A 9,573-nucleotide genomic window follows, 5' to 3' on the forward strand; every position below is an offset into this window, starting at 1 on the left:
GCGATAACGCGTGGTGATCAGGGCCTGACCAGCCAGGACGGGACAGCGCCCACGTGTCGCTTGTATTCGTCGCTGCCCCTTTTCGGATGTGTGGGGTGGCTAGTAGGAGAATAGAAAGAACCGAAGGGAACCCAGCACCAACTCTTCGGTGGCCTGGCGAAACGGGTTGGCCAAAAGGAAGGGCTGAAATTGCCTGTGAAGTATCAAGAGTTTACTCTTAGGCTTGCAGAGGGGAAAACTCATTGGGACAATTTGGTGTACAGTCTTGGCGATCCCAGTCTGACCTCCTTGCAGATGGTGAATGTCGCAGCAAAGTTCCCTTCCAAAGTACTGAAGCTGTATTGACAGGAGTTGGGGCAGAGACTATCTCTATTTTTTCTATCTTTATCTCTATTTTTTCTTGCTTAGTATGCCATAGAGTCACTGAATCTTATCCTCAGATACAATTCATCTAAGATTTCTGGATCAGGGGCGGGGAACTGACCTTTCTGTATCCAAGTAGTGTCAGGACACATCGTTGTAGGCTGCATTTCATCTGAGATTTCTGGACCAGGGCTAGGGGAAGTGACCTTTCTGTATGCAAGTAATGTCAGGACACATCGTTGTAGGCTACAAATGCCAGGTCTCCATTTTGTAAAAGGTACAAATCAATAGTAGCCATACTCTTACCTAACATAAGTCTGAGTCATACTCTTACCTAACATAAGTCTTATTTAATAATCCTGTTTTGTCCAGGTAGAACATGGTGGGTGGGCAGTCACTGTGTGCCCGCCACAGGAGTGGGAACAGGAGAGAGTGATTCATCTGCTCTGTATTTCTCAGAGGGAAAGTCACATAGTTGCTAGTCCTGGGTAGCTGGATGGTACCAACCCAAGTGCATCGCCTGAAATGGTTCAATTGTAGATTCTTTATTGTGTTTTCTGCGTTTTAAGGAGGATGAGGGAAGGCAGGGTTTAAAATTTTTTACACTGATACACTTTGTAATTTGCACTTGGAAGAGATGCAGGATACAGTGGAAAGAGGATGTAATCAACCTGGATATAAACATGTTAAATAGTGAGAGATCTTGGGCATGTTATTTAAATTCTCCTACACTCAGCTTTCTTTAAAATCATCAGTAACAGCATATATTTTTAAGCTGTGTAAACAATTGACACTGCATGTAAAGTATCCTTGGTTCAAGAAAGGCACTGTCAGTATAGTTCCCTCTAGCAATAGGATATCAAGCACTTAGGGTCCTGGATCTCTAAGAAGTGTGTAGAGGGAGAAGAAATAAAAAAGATGAAATACTGAATTATAATATTAACCTGAAAATGATAAACTTTAAATAAGTTAGGATAACACTTATGCCACATAAGTTTATCACTGCATCTCTTAGACCAGTTCTCTCATTATTAATAAACTCTGAGTCAGGAATTTTGGCTACTATTGATTTGTGTGGCTTTGGCCAGGTTGCTTAACGTTTGTACCTCTGTTTACTTACATGTGAAATGGGAATAATAATACTTCCTACATTGTGAGAGTGTTGTGAGAGTGCCTGCTGTCCTGAGATAAAAGGTAGTATGTGAGTAGCAGAGTAGTTATTATTAGTCTGTAAAGAGCCCTGGGAACTATGGATGAAAGAGATTATTGAGGTACAAAGCTCTGTGTTTTATTAGTGTTATTGCTTATTATACTTTTTCTCTCTACCATTCTCAATATTCCCAAAGATATATTTCACAGACAGACTGCTTCCAACATTACAGCAAGATATTTAGCTGACTCAGTCTTAAATTGCTTGATGTTTGCATATTATCAGTCTTTATGTATGGTGTTCTGATGAAATAATCCTCAAGGACTTGAAGCTTGGTTTCTCAACTTCAGCACTATTGACATTTGGAGCTAGATAATTCTTTGTTGACCTGCCCTTTGTAGGTTGTTTAGCAGCATCCTTGGCTTCTTCCTATAGGTACCAGGAACACCTCTCCACTCCCATTGTGGCATTGTCAAATGTTCCCTCGGAGACAAATTCTTCTCCAGTTGAGCACCTCTGAGTTAGACTAAAATAAACAATTTTTAGTGACCCACTTGCCCTTAACAATAAAAAGAAATATGATGATACTAACAAAACAAAGATTACTTTTAATGTGTCAGTGTGAAACTTATTCTAAACATTGTCTTACTTAATGTTTTCCAGGCGGTGTATTAATATGAATGGATATCTTTGACGTGAAATAACCTGTTTGGAGGTGTTGAAATAATTAATAGTACACTAGGAAGTAGCTATTTCAACTTCAGTGCAAATATTTCTGGAGCATATGCAATTCATCCTCTGAAATAAAAATACATATGCAGAGTATAAAAAGTTAAATACTAAGCTAGACACAGTGGCTCATGCCTGTAATCTCAAGCACTCTGGGAGGCAGAGGCAAGAGGATCGCCCAAGCCCAGGGGTTCGATACCAGCCTGGGCAACTTGGCAGGGCGTGATGGTAGACACCTGTAGTTACAGCTACTCAGAAGACTGAGGCAGAAGGATTGCTTGAGTCCTGGTCGAGGCTGCAGTAGTGTAAGCGTGCCACTGCACTCCAGCCTGGACGACAGATTGAAACACTGACTCAAAAAAAATGTTAAATACTTTAGTTCTGTAAGGATTATGATAAAAAACAGCCATCCCCTCCCCATCTTCCCCACTCCCAAAACCCTATCCATCATGTTGAACTCTTTTAACTGTTTCTGCTAATATAAATTTTCACATTTATTTTAATGTTTATATTTACTCTTCCATTTCTTGTTTTTTTCATTTTTAGACATCCCATTGTAGAGGAAGGGGATTTAGCTCTCTTAACACTAATTACACATATACTTTTCATATCCCTAAACTCCCACTAGATTTATGTCATGATTTTTCTTTCAATGTTTATAGGATTATGATTATGCAAATATTATTCACAGCTAGGCCATGTGGTGTACTATTATTTCATTTTCTTTGTTTTGTTATGACTTTTTTCTTGTTGCACAGCTATTTCTTTTTTCCTGTAGTTAAAACTTGTCTTTTTAAATCATTGGTTTATTTGTTTATATACTAGTTACAAATTTAAACCCCAAATTTCCTCCTCTTATTGCAGTGAAATACATTAGGTAAGCCATTAGTTCTACTTATCTTTCTTTTTCTTTTTTGTGGCAGACACATCTCATCTGGACCCTCTCCCCCTCATCCCCTGCTTTAATCTGGATTGATTTGAAGGCCTATTGCTTTGTGGCACTCCTGGGATTATACTTTGGGAATAATGTCTTGGGAATCATCTCCTGTGCAGACTCCTTGTTTCCAGAATCCCATATATTCCTCTTTCTTGTGTCTCCCCCTCATTTTTGTGGAGTATATCCTCAGTATTTTCTGGAGATAATATAACTCATTCTTGTATGTTGGAAATGTTTTTAATTTATCTTCACAGTTGATTAATAGTTTGGTGGACGTAGAACTCTAAGTTGGAAATCATTTTCCCTTATAATTTTGAAGTCATTGCTGTACTGTCTTCAGCTTTCAGAGTTGCTGTTGAGAAGACCAATGACATTCTAATTCCTTGGAATTTTCTTTCCAGAGTTTTTGGATCTTCTTACCCAGACCTTCTGAAATATCATTATGATATGCTCTGATGTTAGGCACTCAGTAGACCCTTGTAATCTGCTATCCGCCCCCTCGTTGAAAAATTTCTCTGGCCCATTTCTTTGATAAGCCTTTTTTCTCCATTTTCTCTGTTCTCATTCTGGAATTCCTGCTAAGTAGATGCTGGACTTCCAGGAGTTCCCTAATACATGTTTACTGTTTTCTCCTAGGTTTTCCATTTCTTTGGCATGCTATTCTACTTTCAGTGAAATTTTCTCTACTTTTTGTGCCAACCCTTCTAATGAATTTTCTGTTTCTGCCACTCTTTTTTTCTAAGCTCTCTTTCTTGTTCTCCAAATATTTTTTTTCCAGTATCTCGTTCTTATATCATATATTCAGCATTTTTTCTCTCCCTAAAGAGTGGCACTCTTCTGCTGATCCCGCATTGTGTCTCTTACCTATGTTTTTCTTTTTGGTTGATTTGTTTTAGTCCTCATCTTTCATGTTAGAGCATTTCTCATCAACCTGCTGTTTATTCAGATGTAAGACTGAAGTGCTCAAAAGCTGATGGGAAGCTCTTGTGTGAAAAGGCAGAGCTCATTAACAGATGGACCTCGTTTGGAGGGGCTGCTGTTGGCCCTGGGCGTTTTGCAGAGAATGTGGGTCAAATGCAGCACCTGTGGAGCTTCTCTTTTGGCCTGATCATCTTCTCTGAGAAAAACTGTTTCTGCCTGTGTTGCTGGTTGCCAGCATTTTCATGTGCCAAGTAAGGAAAAGGGACTGGAGGAGTCTTGTTACTCAATATGCAGATTTTCCCTCAGTCTCTACACAATATGCCTGGCATACCCAAGTGCGGTGCATTTGTGATTCAACATCTATAGAATATGAACTTGAGCCTCCTGCTTCCATTGGACAAGACCACCTCCTTGCCGCTGACCCTGCTGAGGTCTAACTACTCCTTATCCAGATTTTCAATGCATCCTTTTGTTTTTTACCCCATCCTTTGTTCTCCTTCAAAGGTGTATCCTACTGCCCCTAACTTCCAAGCCTTTTTTTAGGGGTCTGCGGCACAGAAAGATTACTTATTATTGGCTTTCTCTCCTGAGGGTCCCTAGAATTTACCTTTCTCAGCTCTGCTAAAGTCTGATTTCTATCTTTCGTCTTCCAAAATTGTGTTCTTGCCTTTCATCTTCTTTATTGTTACAGGTTTATCATTTTACTTTTGTTTTAATGAAGTTACTTGAGGGAGTAAAGATAAACATGTGTGTTCAACGCGTTATGTTTAATAGGAAGTTCAATCCATCCATTTTGCGGATTTCCAGGTATTTTGAAATCTACTCTGCAAGTCCAGATCCGCAGAGACCTCTGCGTGTTATCTCCCTTTTCACTGAGTTACAGCATAAACACATATTGATTGACACTATAAGAAAGAGCTCTGAAAATGTGTTTTATATTCTGTAGGTTGCTTTTGAAAATGTGGTCCATTATATTATATAATGTTCCTATTATAAAAAACCTAGAAAAATGTTCTGACATTCATATTAAGAATAGATGTAGCCGGGCTCGGTGGCTCAGCCTGTAATCCCACACCTTTGGGAGACTGAGGTGAGTGGTTACCTGAGCCCGCGGGTTCGAGACCCGCCTGGGCAGTGAGACCTCATCTCTACAATAAATCAAAAAATCAGCCGGGCGTGGTAGCACACGCCTGTAATTCCGGCTACTCGGAAGGCTGAGGTGGAAGGATCGCTGGAGCCCAGCATGTCGAGGCTGCGGTAGCCAGGAGCGGCCACTGCACTCCAGTCTAGGTGACAGAGTGAGACTCCAACTCAAAAAAAAGAGAATAGATGTATTTCTCTTTTGTAACTTAAAAAAAAAACAACCATAGTAAAACTATATTCTATATAGCTATTGTATTTCTCTTTTTTAAGCTGCCTGCAGGTAATCTTAGTCCAGATTTTTGGCCTATCCAGAGAAGCCCTAGGTTTTATGGTACCTGAAGCTTATACACTTGGGTGGACTTTCTTTTTTTAAACAAATATTTTAAATAATAAATTATTTTAAATTTTAAATGATCATATTTTATATTATCAAGTTATTTTATTTTAGTTTTTTAGCCTAGGTTTCACTCTGTTGCCCAAGCTGAAGTGGATCACCACAACCTTGACCTCCTGAGCTCAGGTGATCCTTCTTCCTCAGCCTCTTGAGTAGCTGGAACTACTCAAGAGGCACACACCACCATACCTAGCTAATTTTTTTTTTTTTTTTTTTTGTGGAGGCAAGCTCTCAATATGTTGCCTAAGCTGGTCTCAAACTCCTGGGATCAAGCAATCCTCTCACCTCAGCCTCCCAAAGTGCTGGGATTACAGGCATGAGCCACTGTGCCCAGATAACTTTTAAAATAGAGACAGGAGCTTGTTATGTTGCCCAGGCTGGTCTCCAACTCCTGAGATCAAGCAATCCTCCTGCCTCAGCCTCCCAAAGTCCTGGTATTACAGGCGTGAGCCACCATGCCTAACATTTTTTTTCTTAAGAAAAAAAAGGTAAAAAACAAAAATTTAGAATGAGCAAGTAATTTTTAAATTATAAGTTTTAACAAATGAACAAACGCCATAAATATCCAAAAATCCAGAAAAACAACATAAATTATTGCATAATTCACTCACCTTCCAAGTAGTTCTATAATCCCGCTTTATATGCTTTTTATTATTGATTTTATTATTGTTTATTGATGCATAAAATGTTTCTACATGCAGATGTATCCACTATTTGTAGTACTAATATATAGATTTATGCATCACAAACACAAGAACTCTGATAAGTTTTATTTCATACTATTCCCATAAAAAAAAATAATGTATTGGCCATTCCTAACTTTGTCCCCAGTATTCTTTAATATATTCCTCATAGAAAAGAACATCTGTTTTGACTAGTTGATGAAAGCAGAATTCTCAGCTTATCTTACTTGTCTGATTATTGGAAGAATTTCCTACAGACTGACTTCAATGCCATCAGATTATACAACCCCCTACAAGAAGCAACCCCTTGCTCCTGTCATCAACCCACTGCCAAGTCATTCTTACTGAGAACTTTAACTACTGACCGACTGTTTTCCTCTCCACTCTTATTTATGTCCAGTTCTTAGTGATAACATCCAAGATAATTTGTCCAATCTGGCATCTCAGATACTTGACCTCCTCACTCCCAGTAACATGTTTTCTTTCCCCCTCTTCAGTCAGGCATCCCCAGACTTTGTCAGCATCAGTAAACACATATCCAGAATCTCAGTTTCGAACATCCCATTTTCCAGACTCTGCCTCCTACTTCTTCAGCACGCTTCCTTTAGTACTCCCACTCCAACTAGTCTTTTGTTGTATTCATCCTACCAATTTTTCACTGTCTGTCACTCCTTTTCATGTTCTAATTTCCTTACTCAACTTCAATTCTAAAGTTTATCATTATCTTCTGTGTTCACTTGCTCAGTTAAATAAGGTCAGTTAAAAACAGTATGGAGAGCTTCCTAACCTTGCTTTAAATGCATGACTGTAATCTCAACTGGACAGTCCATATGGTCTGACGATCCTACAATCCTAGTTAGCTTGCTCTCCTGTGCTCCAAAATAACTAGTTTACATCAGTCTTTTAAATCTCCAGTACTCCTTAATCCAACTCACTTTCAGCTGATGAGATTGTCTTCACATGTTACTGACTGAAGTGGGACTACTCAGAGTAGAGCTCCTCATCTTTCCAAGAGCACTCTACACAACCTCCCGCACCTGGGCCTATTCTCTGCCCTCTTACAACACTTTTAGATAAAGTTCTCTGCTCCTCTCAAAAGCAGTCTTGCGGTCTGTGTCTTTCTCTCCCCTTAGCTCCTACGAGTATTTCCTCCTCTCATGCATCATCAATTTCTTCTCTTTTGAAACATTCCCTTCAGCATACACGTGAGCTCCAGTAATTCCCTCTGCATCCGTTTTCTGTTTACTGTTGTAACAATTTTTCACGGGTTTGGCATCTTTAAACAACACGACATTATCATCTTGCAGGTCTGTGGGATAAAAGTCCTACGTGGTTCTCACTGGGCTAAAATCAAGAAGGTGGCAGGGCTGTATTCCCTTCTGGAGGCTCTTGGGGAGAGGTCATTCCCTGCCCTTTCCAGCCTCTAGAGACTCCTGCATTCTTTGGCTGCTGGTCCTCTTCCCTAATCTTCAAAACCAGTAGTCGCACACCCCTCTGTGCCTTTCTTCCATTGTCACAGCTCCTGATGATGCTCTCATTTGCCTCCATTTTCTACATTTAAGGATACTTGGGACCACCCGAAGAATCCTAAAGAATCTCATTTTAAGGTGAGCTGATTAGCAACCATCTTCAACCTTAATTTTCCTTTGCCATTTAACTTAATATATGCATGGATTTCAGGGATTCGGGCCTAGAAGTCTTGGTGGGCATTATGTGCCCTCAAAGAAATAAACTTCCCTTGACGCCAAAATCTAATCTGGTCAGTGCTCGAATTCACTGTCACAATTCTTGGAAAAGTTACCTGTAGTCACTATTGCTACTTCCACACTTGCCATTCTTTATTTCATAATTTCTAAATGGTCTTTAATTCTCACCACGCCACTTACTGTTCACCATTCTTGTCAAAATGATCAATCAACAAGCTTTTTGTTGACATATCCAGAAAATCCAATGCTCATTTAAAAAAAAAAAAATTAATCCTACTTAACCTCTCTGCATTATTTGACACAAATGACTCCCTTATCTTAAAAATCCTCCTTCTTATAACTTTTGAAAGTTACCTAAAAACTTTCTTTTTGTCTTTCAAATTCACTGGACGCTCCTTGTCAGCCTCCGTTACCTACTCCTCCCCTTCTGCTTTACCTCTGAAAACTAAGATCTTCCCAGGACCTCATCATCACCTTCTTTTCTTCTTAGGCAACACTTTATTCCTAGGTATTCCATGGAATCCCATGGTTTTAGGAGTCACACCCAAATTTACATCTCAAAGTAACCTTTTCTTCCCTAACTCAAGACACTCATATCACATTTGCCCATTTGACATCTCTGTGTAAATGTCTAATATGCTTCTCAGAAATGACCATGTCGGAACTGTCCATCCACTTCTGCATCTGCCCCCATCCTATTCCTCTCTCATTTCTTTCCCATCTTGGTAAATGGTCTCACCATCTATCTAGTTGTTCAAGCAAAAACCTAGATGACTTCCTTGAATTATCTCTTTCCCTGATCCCATAAATCCTACCTATCATTCTATCAGCTCCCATTCCAAAATATATTCAGTCCTCACAACAACCAGGATGTTGTTCTCAAAATGTAAGCAGACCGTGTCATGCCCCTGCTCTCAGCCCTCTATCAATTCCTATTTCACTTGAAATCCAACTTCTCCGGGTGACTTTTAAGACCCCTTAGGATCTCGTCTCTGCCTTCACCTTTAACTTTGACTCAGATGTCTCCTTTCTCATTATGCTCAGCTTTTTATCCACCTTTAAAATATTTGAAACTCATTCCTGCCTCTCTGCTTGTGCACTGCCTAGAACCCTCTGCCTCCGATCCAGCCATACCTATCATTGAGGTCTCAGCTCAACTATCCCCTCCCCAAAAAGCCTACCATGATGATGCAATATAAAAAAACACAAACTTGCCACCCCAAACCGCAATCACTCTTGTACTGCCAGTTTTCTAGTATTCATTGTACTGGTTACTATGGGAAATTATCCATATGTGTTTATTGATGGTCTCTCCCATCCTAGAGTACAAACATGTGAAACAGACATCTCACCTGCCATCACAGTTGTATTCTCAACACTGGTAACTCCCAATAAACATTAAGCATTAAATTTGATCTGCGCCGGGCTCGGTGGCTCAGCTTGTAATCCCGCGCCTTTGGGAGGCTGGGGTGAGTGGATTGCCTGAGCCCGCGGGTTCGAGACCCGCCTGGGCAGCGAGACTCATCTCTACAATAAATCAAAAAAAA

Source organism: Carlito syrichta, unplaced genomic scaffold, assembly GCF_000164805.1.
Source record: "Carlito syrichta isolate Samal-C Ts95f unplaced genomic scaffold, Tarsius_syrichta-2.0.1 Scaffold302292, whole genome shotgun sequence".
Classification (NCBI taxonomy): domain Eukaryota; kingdom Metazoa; phylum Chordata; class Mammalia; order Primates; family Tarsiidae; genus Carlito; species Carlito syrichta.